The sequence below is a fragment of the Calidris pugnax genome, unplaced genomic scaffold (genome assembly GCF_001431845.1).
Source record: "Calidris pugnax isolate Ruff unplaced genomic scaffold, ASM143184v1 scaffold14, whole genome shotgun sequence".
NCBI classification, from domain to species: Eukaryota; Metazoa; Chordata; class Aves; order Charadriiformes; family Scolopacidae; genus Calidris; species Calidris pugnax.
In genome coordinates this window covers 11630265-11642964 of record NW_015090793.1, presented here as the reverse complement: position 1 = coordinate 11642964, position 12700 = coordinate 11630265, and positions in this window count along the sequence as shown.

Here is a 12700-nt window from a genome sequence, read left to right as displayed (position 1 = left end):
AAGTGCTATCATGACATAATTTTTCAAGTGTACATCATTATGGTCATTTACTTCAATAGTTTGTATTGACTCATTAAATTGCTTCCTTTTAGTCTTTACAGATGAACCATATTTAATGGCTGTATTACATAATATACACCTAGCACGACGACTATGAACTTTCTTGAAGGGCAGTTTAGTTCTGTTCTACCACATTTATCTAAGCATCCAAGTCTCATTTTGAAGACACCAAATCTTCTTTCAATTACTATTCTGGTCACTTTTTGAGTTTCATTATAATTTATAATGAAAGAATCTGGAGATAAAACACAGAGAGATTAGGCAATTTTTCAAGAGATATCCACTGTCACCTGATAAAGAAAAAGAAAGATTGGTATAAAATAAAAGTGCTCAGCACATTAGAATGTATTGGAATACCTAAATGTTTGCTTACTGAGAAAACATTCTTCTTGAAACATACTGTTTGAAAATAACATTACCAAAAACTCTGGGAGGGAGAGATGAGATGCATAGTATGATAGGAATAAACCTTATTTGCTCAACATCCCTCTTTTACAGTTTCGGCTTAGATCTGATGCCCACACAGCTAAAATTCATCAAACTACCTTGTAATTTATATCTTTATAATTACCTGCAACTAATAAAATGTACAACAATTACGGTCTTAACTGAACAAACGGAGGATCTTGTGATAACAACCTTTGCTCACTCCTTCCCTTTTCACTACTATTATTAGCATTAGGTGCTCCATTATGTCAAATTCAGATTGTGCTACTCCTTTGTTCTTAGTCTTGCGCTGTGGGCAGTAACCTGGCAGCCTCCCTCCTATCATCAGAGGCTCCCTGTTGTTCTTGTAATGTACAAGAGGGAGTTTCATCTGGAGGCAGACTGAGGAGCTGCCATCATCATGCTTTTGCAGCACTGCAGACTGAAAGAATTCAAAATAATTTGTCATTAATATATACTAGAGAACATCCTGTGGCTATAGCTCCAAGGTTAGGCAGATTAAGGTCAAAGGAGATACTCAAGACGTACAGGATTTGGAGCCTTCATTGTGTTAGCTCCTCCTCTATGGTTGGGATCTTTTTCAAAGAGGGGACCCATGTTGTAAATGCAGGCTACCTAAACCTTGACCCACTTTTTATGGAACACTACCCAAAAGGCACTTAAGATATTTTCGGCCACTCAATAAATAATAAAAATATATATTCAATACTTTAATACAGCATACTTCTTAATATTCTAAATGGGTCAAGGCACCACACCCACATTTATTTTTAAATAATGCACATCTTTTATGATTGTTTGCATGCCTTTTTCTTAAATCATTAGTATGATTTTTAAAACATTTACAGAGCAAATAAATCACAGATTTGAAGTACTCTGACAGCTTTTTACTGTTAGGTAAGTTGAGAAAGTATCAGTAACTTACAGCTTGAGTACTCTTCATGGGAAGGCCTGTGTTGGCCATCTACTCTTGGAAAATCAGATACTGAATGGAAAGCTTTCTCTTTTTTTTCCTTTCCACATCGTCCTGAACATCTTTGTTTTGCCATTTATTTTTATGATGGGTATACTTTTATGATTGTGTTCCCTCAAGCATGCTCATAGCTAGTGTAGCAATTGCAGATATTCTTAGTTCTCACATCCTTTTAACAACTACATAAATTTTCACCTATTGAGTCTTTAAACTAGTAGTGTTACACACGTTGACTCACAGTTACATGGTTTCCCATGTCAGGAACCTGAACAAATGCAGAGAACCATAGAATGGTTTGGGGTGCAAGGGACCTTTAAAGGTTATCTAGTCTATTTCCCCCTGCAATAAGCAGGAACATCTTCAACTCCATCAGATTGCTCAGAGCCTCATCAAGCCTGACCTTGAATATTTCCAAGGATGCCTCATCTACCACCTCTCTGGGAAACCTGTTCCAGTGTTTCACCACCTCCATCATAAAAAAAATGTATTCCTTCTATCGAGTCTGAATGTATCCTCTTTTAGTTTGAAGCCATTACCCCTTGTCCTATCACAACAGTCCCTGCTAAAAAGTCTGCCTCCATCTTTCCTGTAGGTCCCCTTTAAGTACTGAAAGGCTGCAATAAGGTCTCCCCGGAGCCTTCTCTTCTCCAGGCTGAACAAGCCCAACTCTCTCAGGAGAGGTGTTCTATCCCTCTGATCATTTTTGTGGCCTTCCCCTGGACCTGCTCCAACAGGTCGATGTCTTTCCTGTGCTGGGGATCCCAGAGCTGGATGCAGTACTCCAGGTGGAGTCCCACCAGAGCACAGCAGAGAGGCAGAGTCATGCTCTGTACCTATGAATTAGAGCATGATGGCTCTGACTGATAGCAGAGGTCTGTATCTTCGCAGTATGTGCTGAAATGGGTAGCAAAGATACGTAATAAAAAACATCAATACATGCTGGTTTTCTGTGCACAGTCAGACACACCTAAATGTGTGTACCAACAAGTGTGCTGTCCTCGAGCCAAGTGTCCTTTAACAGAGTCAGAGACCTCACATAAAGCACTTCTTTTCTCATCAGCTTTATACAAATAACCAATTTATGAGGAGCACTTTCCTTTTTACTTCCTATTACTCCAAGCTCTCCCAAACCATACACATTTATAACCTGCTAACAGCATAAAAACTTTGAAGCATTAAAATAAAAGCATAAAATAAATGTATCTTGCTCCTTGCAAGTCAACTGCAAAAATCCTATTAATGTCAGCTTGTCGGGGGCAGGAAAGAGTGAAGGTAGATAGAGTTTAAATATAAAAAAGAAATAATCGGAAGCTTTCTAACATTTCAAGAATCATTTTTCATAGGACTACGTATCATCTCATATACAGATATATGCACCATCTTTCTCTTCCATTCCCAACTGCTTAACGTCTCTGAGACAACTCCGTGGTTTGGGAGAGAAAAGAACAAAAGAAGTCGTCTGTGTTCCAACCCTTCAAGCCAATGCCTTTCAACATGGGCTTAAAAAATGCAGGTAACACTGGCTTCTACAGTTCTTTAGCTCATCAATCTTAAATTAGCTCTTTTCTACCTGCTTTTTCATAATATTATACCCTCTACCTGTCACACCCTTTTTCACTGGGCTCTCTGGTTATCTTGTTGCTTGCTTCAGGACATTCCCTTTTCCTTCTTCCTTAACAACCTCAGAGCACCAGCAATAAGCTGCTATTAATCAAATGACTTCTTAATTCTTGACAGAACTCAAGCATATATTACTGCCGTGTAGTAGTTCTTGGATCACATTTTGAGAAACTGTGGCATAAACCAACATAGATGTCAGCCATTCTTACGAGATACAATCAATCGGTAGTCCCAAAAATCCCTTTGCTTTAAACCCCATGATTAACCCATGTGTATAGGACACATCTAGGTTAATTTCAAGGAGATGTACCTATGAATTTTAATAAAAGAAATATCTTTAACAGAAATGTATCAACTTTACTGCCCCACACTAGCAAACTCTGTGGTTGACAGCTCTTTCTCCAACCTACACTTCTTATATTCTGATGTTAAAAAAATCTAAAACCTGAAAATACCCAGTCCATTCTATACATCTGAATGTGAGGACTTAACTCCCAATGTGGAAAGTACTATCCCTCATAAAAGCTTTGTGTCAGCTTTATCCTGTTGTAAATGCACTGACACAGAAAAACACCTTTTTTTTTTTTTTTTTTTTTTCTTTTTTACATGTCATCTCACACTATTGGCTTACACTTACACTGTCCACCGGCACCAATATTAAAGGAGCTTCTTATGTTTCTTATTTAAAAAGGACTAGATACAGTTTCCTGTCTCCACTTAGATTTCACCTGGCACTGTGTGACTAGAACAGAAATCCAGAACCGTTAACATTTTTTGGCAATGGCTCATGTCTATACCATTGACTTCCATTCCAGAAACCACTACAAAGGGTTTAGCCAATGTGAAGTGTCATTTATTTTTCAGTCGCTTGTTATACAGAGCAGTAAACAAAGTCAATTAAACTAACAATACTGTATCTAATGACATTATTAATTTATAAGACTAAAGCTATGTTTTCATGGGTTTATGATTATGCAGATGTAAGTTAGAACATTTGAAATTAGCCTTCATATTGAATTTGACGAATACTGAAAATTAGGCCATTAAAAAAATGCCTCTAAATTTTTCCCAAGAGGAAAAATTTTTGTTTTGACAGAAATGGCTTCATCTTGACATATTTATATTACAAAACAAAGCTAAAATAGAAATATTTGTAGGAACTGTCATAGCAACCTGTTTTGATTTAATTTGCCAAAGTTCTGTTACGGAAATTACTGTTTTTACAAAGTATTTTATATACTTTGCATAAAGAAATCATGAAATGGAATGGATCCTAGTACCCTGTCAGAGAAATTTCCCATATAGGATACTGGTAGTTTCTCCCCCTCCACCAAAGCATAGTATTACAAGTCCTATGGTCATTATAATTTGCTAGACAATCCTTCAATATTTCTGAGCAGCTTTATTAATTTAATGCAAAAGCATTCTGTTTTCTTTCTTTCTTTTTCTTTTTTTCAAGGCACGGTACATTCAGTTGTCATGCAAGTGTGAAGAACGCTTTGGAAATGTAAGTATTGCTGCAGTGTCATTCCCATTGGAGGTCTGCTTTATGAAAGGCCTTATGTAACTCTTGACCTGATCAATCAAAAGATGCAATCATTTTCAGTAGTAATAAGATGCATAATTCAATTTGAATGTGCACAGCATTTTTGATATTGAAATCAAGATTATTATCTAAATATGGCATGTTCATTTTACATGGAGCATTCTTCTCACACTTCTCGTACTTTTCTCACAATTAACGGCTTCATATGGATTTTCAGAATGTTATTTTCTTTCTGTTTGAAACAACGTCCATCTCCAAACTGGAAAAGGATGAGCCTGCTGCTAGATGACTGTCTGCCTTCATAAGCCTATCGGACTATTTGCACTAGTCACGATAAACAGACAAAGACAAAAAGGAATTCTTTATATCATTTCTTAACTGTCAATGAAAAGTGAGAACAGGACAAAGGGGTGTGAAATACTCCAGGCTCATTGCTCATGATTTATTAATTTTTTCATAATAAACCTCCCAGCATTTTATGTTGCTGTATTGCTTCTGCAGATGATAAAAGATTTCTGAGATGAAGTACATGATTTTTAGTAGAAAAAAAGGTCTGACCTTTCTAAAAAAGTTAATTAACAAGAAAGGCTGTAAATTAGGTCAAAAGGTCCATTAAGATGCAGATTGGTCACAACCAGTAGCAGCTCTTGTAATCAGCTTTCCTTTATTTAATTTTTTTCTTGATTTTTCTCCTCTTTTTTACTTACAGCTACTGCCCCTTTAGAAAAATCAACTTTCTGTCATTTTCATGATTCATCAAGGCCTGAAGGAAAAGACCAGAATCATCCATAGTCTTTTTGTTTGTGATGTAGACTACTAACAACGTTGTTTTTACAGATGTTAACGGAAAGATGTGTCACCTTGGGCTTCTGTCAATAGAAAAAAAAAAAAGCAATTAGAAATTTTACATACTTCAAGATATGGGAGATAATTTCTGTAAATATTGTTGTGTCTAAACCAAATCTTGATTCTATCTCACCACTGCTTTGTGCCCACAAGATAGAAAATATATTTAAACAACTGCATTTCTTCTGATAAAAAAAGTTTAGCAAGTAATATATAACACGTGTCTATTTAAAACCTTAATTAAGTATATAGAACCTTTAATGGAGTGCAAACCAGAAACAATAAGCAATTAGAAAGGTTAATAAAAAGAAAAACAAGTTTCTTTTTCCTGTAGACCAGAAGTTCTACAGCTAGTTGCCTCTAGATTACCATGATGCAAAGTCAGGTACGGATATTCTCTGTCGTGTTTTGTATACTAAAAGTCTCATAAAGACAAGAGTTTGTATAATAAGGCCTGAGAAGGATCAAAGTTTAGCCCAATACTCTTAAATGACATTGCAGAGAAGTACTATGATTCAGTAGAGGAATCCAGCAATTTTCACATGAATGAGCAAGTACCAGACAGCTTTCCTTCCCACTGTATATGCATAGAAAGCACACCAGGATGTAATAATCGAAAAAACCAGAAGGTTGAGGACAACAATTTCCCCGAAGTGAAGCAAATCCATTGGCTGTTTTCTTCAACAGAGGAATACGTAATGAAATGCATTTGGCAGCACAGAAAACCCTCTGTTCCTCAGAATTAAAATTTTGAAGAGAGTCATTCTTATTCTGTGACAGTTATTAGGATCCAGATATTAATCTTCCTAAGTCTCTCTTCCATTTGGAAAAGAAAGGAATTATAGGGACAGAGCAGTTCCAGAAGACAACTTTTAACTAGTTCTGCAAAGGCACAACCCAAAAATACACATTGCGGTTTTTAATCTGTGCGCCTTCTGTCTAGTTTCTCTGCTACCTCCTGTCCCCTCTCTCACATGCTCAGCCAAGCTCCTTCCTTTGGTCTCTTTCTCCCTTGTCTTGGCCTCCTCCATAGACAAGACTACCTGAACATATATTCTGCGTACATATGAACTACATTGCCTTGAAGTTTGCAACACTGTAGGCTGCAACACAGAGCTTTGTTTAGCTCTGATAAGTTTCACTAATTGAGATGCCTAGCAAGAAAAAAAAATATATATTCTGGCATTGTGTAGGATTTACGGTCATGGACAGATTTGCTGTTGTTTTGATGCAGTGTGCAAACATAAGAGTTTGTTTTCCAAGGAGCTAACAACATCAGCCACACAAGGCATCAGATGTTTACAAACAACAAATGGCAAACAGCTAGAAGGTGATGGTCAATATCAAAAGCAGCGCCCTCTGCTTAAGAGCTGCTTAGCTGATCAAGGGTTTTGTAGGTGCAAAGAGCTTTAAGGAAAGGTATACAACATAATGTTTCTGATACATGTATAATTAATGCAACTTAGATGCAGAGGAACTGAGGTAGTTTTAAAGAAGTCAGTTATTCAAGGAGGCTTGAGGAATAGCTGAGAAGAAAAGTTAACGTTTTCCTGTCCTGAGTCCAGCTCTTTCTCCCTAACTGCTACTTCTGTCCAGATAGAACACGATTCATTTTATAAACGTGAGAGAGATATTTTATCGAATTTGAATTGAATATTCAAAAATTTATTGCACATTCTCTGAATATATGCAACATTTCTAAACCCTTCTTTCTCTACCACCTTTCAAAATACGGAGGTTCAATAAATCTACCACATTGTCCTTCTTGTAATTAAAGAATAGAGATGACCTTCATGAAGACACAGCCCTGCTCTGCATTAACTGAAGTTCAAAAAAAAAATTAACAAAATTTAAAATCTATTCCTGTCGTTTTGAGAAGTCACCATTTAAGAAAAAGGCCTTATAATAGTCTGCTATGGCAGTCATTAATCTAGTCAACGTTAGTCTGACAACAGCAAAGAGCAGAAGTCTTTTTTGAGTTTCTTTTGAATTTTTAAAGTTAGCCTCATCCTCTCCAGCATGAACAACTGGATAGACTTACCCCCTGTGTTTTTTTCAAAACAAACTGCATCTGCTACTTGCCTTCTAGTTACTTCAGAGGTGCACATCAGGGTATGTCCCTGGATGCTCTCACTGGCAGATTCTTTTGAGCCAGAGAAAACAGTTCAAAGGGGTGGCAGAGGGCACAGCAGGCAGTGTCAGAAGCCACCTTGCATAGGACTCTTTATACAATATCCAATTTAAATGACCTGCAGGGTGTGAAGGCATTACTGTTGCTTACTGCGCTGCTCATGCTAATATCTAGCACAGAAGCGTCTCGCTGCAGAGGAGAAGAAATACTTGCAACCCAGTGCTCAAGCAAACATGCCAAAAATGACATACTTCGGCCAAAACACAGGCCTCTCAACTTACTTCCCAAAGGGTACCCAAATGTGCTCAGGGATGGTGAATGATCTCAAGTCACTCCCTGTATATTTATGTGCACTCAGACAATCAAGTCTGAAAGGTAATGTCTTATTAATACAAGGCACTGACATACCCTTCAGAGCTGCTGACAACCTCCCTTCATTATAGGCAGGCAACAATCTACTTTAAAGAAACAACCTATTAGTTGGTTTGTCTTTAAAGACAACTGAGCCTAAAAGAAGCTTAAAGCATTCTAAGTTCCACCTGCAGCTTTCAAAGTCTGCTTGAGTTGCCTAAGAGATACAGATCCTCCTCAATTTCTCTCGCTTGGATATTAGTTAACTGTTTCTAAAAAACCCACTAAAAAACCCACTAGTGTCAGCTTTTCTGTTCTCAGAAATTCTCCTTTTCAATATTGCACAGATGTTGTCCAAACAGGATCAGGTGGTGACAGAAATGAAGTCCATCTAGATACGCAGAGATAGTGGGATCATAACAGAGGAAATAAGAACTCAAAAAAGTTCATGTTCTTGAAACAAACAATGAAGATTTTTTTTAGCAATAATTTCTCTTCTTGTAGAAGAATAGTCTACAAGAGAAAAGATCGGCAAAATGCGTGGAGGGTTTTTTTGTTCATACAAACACAATGCTGAGACTTTATTCTGGGGTAATGGAGGTAATTCCTGCTATGGTATTTTCATGAGTGCTAGATGTAGAGATAAAAACATACTTTGTAATATTTCAAGAAGTGGACTAACCTATTTTAAGGCTGAAAAGATGTCAAATATTAGGACTTACTGAAGAAGTTGATACTGTACAGTATTTGGATGCTAGGAAAATAGAAGGAAATAGAGAAAAAGAGCGAAATGACATGACAGATGTATTATAGCAAAAGCTAAATGCCCAGTAGTTAAGACAAATGTGGGAAAAAAGTAAGATAAATAGGTTACTACATTAAAAAAAAAAGTTTAAAAAAAAACTTCAACAAACAAAGAAAAAAGGTGGAATTGGCATTAAGATGTAACACTGTGATTACATTTATAAATATATTCAGATTAATTTTAGGTCTAGTCTTTTTGTATGCTGGAGAAGATAAAAATTCTAATTTATTATCCCACTATATAAAAACAACTTTGTCAAAGAACACATGTAACATGTAATTTTATGGAGAAAACCTGTATTTGCTGGGTATCATGTCACAGCTATTGCAATAATATGTAACAGACTATGGCTTGATTGCTACAGATGTAAATGTTACGCAGAAGAAAATGATTTCCAGTACATTACATCATGTCAAGGTACCTGCTATCTAATCTTATAATTTAAAAAAAAAAAAATAATAGAAAAACATTCAATAGATGATTCAGAAAGTCAAGTTCAGATCTGTCCAGGCATCAGTAAATTATGTCAGTATTTGAAAACAAGGACCGCTATGTGCTGAAATTTGCTACGTGATACTCTTGGAACTAACAATCTGCCTATGTAACCACAAATGCTAAGATCATATAGTTCCTTAAAGCAGAGAAACTTAAAAGCCTGTTGACTTCCTTCACTTTTTATCACAGGGATCATACAGCTTTGAGCTCTTCAAAAGCAGCAAAGAGCTCTGCACTTACAGAACCTAAATGCTTTTCCTGCCGTACAGTCTCCACAATGTAAATACTGCAAATTGTCTACAGAGCTCATAAGACATCGTGGTTTCTCCAGTACATCTACCTTCTGGTTAATCACACCACCACTACGGATCTAGGTCCTGTGTTAACGTGTTTCAACAACCCACACCAATGATCCTGATGGCCTTTTATATAGATGAGGACTCCTACAACTACGCGAGGTAAGTGGCTGGGCACAATCGGAGGGTTCATCTACCACATGGTGGGCTGAGGCTGTGGGATGCTGCTTCAAGAACCTCAACTCTCCCAGGACTTTTTGTCCATGCATATTTATCTCTCCAAGTGTATGTTCTCCCCCAAATTCTGCACCTCTCTTTTCCACCTCAGTCAGCCTCTCTCAGCAGAAACTACAGTGAACGCAACTTGTATTTGACTACTTACTCCTTTGAGTAACTATGTATTGCAGAACTCAACATGAAAATCTTAAGAAAACATAAAGATTAAATAGCCAACAGGGACAAGACTCACTTATACAGGTGAAGCATATCCTGTTTGTATTTTTCTGTAGTTCTTGCTGTAATCATTCCTATTTTCTGTGTACATGCTTAATATCCGAGTTCTATGTTGTGACAGTTCCACAGTTGGCACAGAACTCAAAAAACCTCAACAACGTGTATTTACACAAAGCATCCATGCATGTTTCACTTAAGCAGTCTTTTTGTTTGTCTTTGCTAATCAAAGTGGCCAAAACTTCTGATGTTTTGGTGTTGTCTCTTTTGTATACATAGCTGAATGTTGGCAGTGGGAGATCCCATGGCAGCTGCAAGCGTTTGTTAGGAGCTGTCAGTTGGTCTCCCTTGGCTGGTAAGAACTACATTCATTTACAGAGCAGCTTAGCAGTTTATCTCAGTTTTTAGTAAACAGTGGTAACAAATTCAGTTTTCTTCCTTTACTTTGAGACATTTAACAGTGATAAAAAAATAAAAGTAGTTTCAAGAATTGGTTAATAACCTACAGGAAAGAAAGAAATGTCTAAACAGTGGACAGAGACCTTTCTCAGGACCATGGAAAAAAAACCAAACAAGTTCATACTGCTTTTCCAGATTTTCAGATTTCTTTATTGCATTCTGGCAGACCTCTTAGCAACAGTCCAGCAATCCATGTCTTCTGTCTTAGATAAAAGTAATCTGGACAAGGTAAGTAATCTGATTTGTTCCTTAAATTGACACACTTTAAACAGAAACGTGCACAGATAGTTGAATGCGACCTTTGGTTCAAATTTACAAGAGATGTATTTGCAGCTTAGTTACTGGTGAAGGGAATAAGTAGTATCATTTTTCATAATCATGCTTATTTACTATTTGTGGTTCTTATATGTACACTATAGCTCATGCTCATTTTAGTCAAATGCCTGGAGAAACATTTAGCTGACACTCATTTAATGATGTAATGCGCTGTGATAAAGAAGCAGGTAATTTATTATGTTTTATTTGGGAACCTTGCTTGTTTCCATTACTACTCACAATGGATTAGGCAGTTACAACAAAGTAAGGCACTGCCCCTATCTAGAATAACCAGCAATTCCAAAGATATGGAGTACAGATATGAAGGCAAGAAATGGAAGGTCTGTAGGTAAAGGTTTCCTAACATCACATAGCTCCATTCAATAGCATTGGAAAGATAATACCAGTACCTAGTAAAGTAATTTGATGCAACCTGAAAGCCTATTAAAGACACAAACCAAATACCTAGTTTGCCTTACTGCAGTAATTTACACATCACCATCAAGGGCAGGCCAGCCTAGTGTGATCTTTGTTCACACATTCAGAATAGGTCGTGTTCCAGTCCTAAATGACATGGTGAGATTAAAATAATTCAAAGTACTTCTGTATACTACTGACTGTGACTACTTACATCTGTTACATGGCTATAAAAAGTATATGCAATGATGAATCTTATAGCTTTTAAATTCATATTTAAATAAGTTCTTGCCTAAGAAATTGTCTTCCCTGCTTCAAACTCTACCCTGGACTCTTTTTTGTTGTGCCTTGATAAAAGAAATCAAGGCTCCAATTCAGCTCCCTTCCTTATTTATTCATTGTAAAAATGAATGTGGAGATCCTGAAAATATTTTTCTTATACTGTGGAAGAGAGAAGAAGACTGGGAACTACTGCCTCTACTTGAGACCTGATAGATATCTGTACTAGTAACTTCATTCCCCTAAGCTGAGGTACGGAAATTGTTTTGGCAAGTCCCCTCCAAGCCTAAAATAGGCAAGAAAAGGTGAAAGCGCGGAAGGACTCAGCCCCCACGTTTCTTGTTGCTTGTAGAGTTTACTTAGAAGACAGTGAAGCAGATGGATGCTGCAGGAAGTGCAAAGGATACGTGGAACAACAGCACGTCAGTGGGATTCACACCACCTCAAAACGGCAAGTCCCCTCAACGACACCTACTCCACAGGGATCCTCCGCCACTTATGGGACTTGAGGATCAGCAGTTCTGGAGCAGGATGGTGGCAGCATGTTCCACCCAAAAGAAACAGCAGAAGAAGGTGTGTAGCAAAAAAAACCCTCAGGCTGGGTAAGATTAGCAATACAAGTGAAGTAACAGAAAAAAAGAGAAAAAGTGCAAGGCTTTGCAGAGAGGCACAAAACTTGACATTTGGAGCAGAGAATGTAGGGCTGTAGAATACCCAAGTAAGGAGAAAGCCGTAAGCAAAGTTTTCATAGTTTAAGAGAATAGGAGAACCCAAGTTCTTGCAATCTTGTAGCGGCACACTCCTCGAGCAATCACCTTCCCCTGCCTGGTACCTGACGCAGCGCAGGAGATCGTTTGGCAAATAAATCCCCAATAACACCCTCCCGGCTCTTTGCTGGCCGGTCCCTCCTGTCACCGCTGCTCGCCCCATCCATGCACCGTCGGGCTGCGCTTCCGCAGCCCCCGCTGCCGGGCACAGCCTTCCCGCAGCCTCCTCGGCCTCACCCCCCGCACCAGACGGACACGCCACGGCCGCTGAATCCCCCCTCGCCCCACCGCGGGGCCGGGACGTGGCCATCCGCACCCCCCCGCCCCATCCCCGGTGCCGCTTTCCCGGCCCCCCCATCCCCGGTGCCGCTTTCCCGGCCGCCCGACCGCGGCCAGCGCAGCACGGTTCCCCCCTCCCCGTCCCGGCGTCGCCGCAGGGCCCC